The sequence below is a fragment of the Castor canadensis genome, chromosome 18 (genome assembly GCF_047511655.1).
Source record: "Castor canadensis chromosome 18, mCasCan1.hap1v2, whole genome shotgun sequence".
Lineage (NCBI taxonomy): Eukaryota > Metazoa > Chordata > Mammalia > Rodentia > Castoridae > Castor > Castor canadensis.
Genome location: NC_133403.1, coordinates 16247000 through 16249320, shown reverse-complemented (window position 1 = coordinate 16249320; position 2321 = coordinate 16247000).

The following is a 2321-nucleotide window of genomic DNA, read 5'->3' as shown; positions in this document are numbered from 1 at the left end:
GTACAAATAAAAACCAAGAAACCTTGCAATCTCTTGCTTCCTCACCTTCATTAAAACAACACGTCCTCATGTAGGTTTCTTCTGGTGTATTATCCACAGCTGGGTATCAATGTGCATGCAACATGAGCTCTGTCACACACTTTTTTTGTGTTTTCAAAGTACCATTCCCATTGCTATTTGCAATGAAGTAGGTAAGCAAGTAAATCAATAAACTTCCTTAAGATTGCTGACCCAGAAAGGCTGGCCCATCAATTACACTGGACATATGCTGCTTTAGTCTGGTGGGCTCAGGAGAGCGCTCTTTGTCCTACATGTCTGTGACCTTTCCATCATCTGCAGCTATTTCTTTCCCAGAAGAACAATCCCTCCAGCTCTCAAGTTGTGGGCAAACAGCAGGAGCTTTGTGAATACTTCATGACACTTCAGAAGCACTCTTTTTCGGGTCTAGAAACCCTGGGTCCCTATTTGTTGTGATCCTGTCTGCAGCAACAACCTGATGAAGGTAGGTTGCATCCAGAGCGTGATGCACAGGCAATGCGTTGTGTAGGTGCGCACTCCCTTTCAGCAAGCGAGGAGGAAGGAGGATGTTTGGGAGGTAGGGACACAGTGGCTCTCCAGCACCTGGCAACAGGCACGTCGTACTTGGATGGCCAGGAGGGCTCAATCTGCTGCACCTCAGTGATGAGCCAACAAACATGGAAACAGAAGGGTGAAAAAGCACACCTGCAGCACTGCCAAGCAACCATGCATGCAGAGAGGCCAGGAGAGGCTGAGCAGGGAGTTTGGAGAGTTTAAGCAGAGGTCAACCAGCCCTGCAGTGGGATGTGCGCCACATTTGTCCCACAGGGTTACATGTTCAGCTGGTGCCCAGGAGCTGGGCCAACTTTGCACTGCCCCAGGTCCCAAAAGCCCTAAGTACTACACTTGCACCTGTGCCCTCACCACGTCAGGCCGGCACTGAGCCTGCAGGGCCTGTAGGAAGCTGGGATCATTGTCCTCGGTGGCCAAGAGAGGCCCTGCCCCAGGTCCCATGCACTTCCATGCCCAGCCCTGCTATTCTTTCCCTTCCAGGTGTGGCCATCCAGGGGGAAGCATGGCTTGGTTGCTACACCCAGCAAGAACTCGAGAGTTATGCGGGTGTGTTGTCTGTTTTCATTGTGGGTACTGGTTGGGACTCTGTCTCATCTACAGGTGGTTCTGTAAAGAGAACTCAGAGGCTGCTGTTGCTGGAAGTATGGAATCACCTCTAGGGGCTGCTGATGCCCCAAGGGTAACTAACAGCAGAACAAAAGCTTAGCATCTCTGCCTGCATTTCCCTTTTGACACTTTTTTATTCCCTAAAACTTTGTGTCTGAATCCTGAGCAGCTCTGCACATGTGCATTAATCACTTATGAAAAAAAAGGGAAAAAAACAGTAATAGAAGCTTGAGTGTCCCTAAATTTACCTAACCTCTCTTGTCACACTTCAAGACTGAAAGCACCAAGATAAGAAATAAGAGAGTAAAAAAATTCAAAGAACAGTCTCCTAAGCAGGAATTTGCCAGAAATTGAGGCTGCCCCATGCTAGGAGCAATCATCTCATCTCAGGGAAGAATTAACCTCTAGGCACAAGGACTTCTCCAGTTCTCACAGAGTCATACCTGAGATCATGATCTACCACATCAAGACTCCCCACAGATCCAATTCTGCCCCTAGTGAAAACTGTACCTCATGTCAGAACCCTTGACTCAGGGCTGGGGTCACTTGGTCCCTCTTGTTTTTCTGATATACCTATATTGAATAAATTCCTTTCCTCTCCATTGCTTTTTCTTCACCATTGTTTTGGGAAGACAAGTGGGTTTTAGTTTGGCTGGTACTCCAGGAAGTTGAGACACCCTCTGGTCTAAGCCTCTGAGACTTCTGGGAACACTTCTCAACCTGCTTCTGCAAGTGCAAGGCATGATAGCCTGGATGCTCACCAAGGATTTGGCATGGGCAGTGTGCTAGTCATTTGTTATTGATGTTCATGTGCCAGATTTCTGCTGGGCTCTGGGGGATAAAAAGTTCATAACCTAGTCCCTATCATCCAGCCAACACAGCAAGCCTGTAAGGAACACTGCTCAGTTGGGTTTATGCTAGGAATAAGTAGTTTTAGGCCCTAAAATCCCCTTACTAATTCTCAGTTAGCTCTAGGTCAAAGTGGGAAGCCTCTGAATGGCAGTAAATAAAGATCACCAAAGATGTCATTTTGCAGTGGGTATCTCCTGTGAGTTATGTATGGATAACATACATAACTGTTATGTATGGATAACAGATTGAAGTTATGGGTCACTCAGACTTAA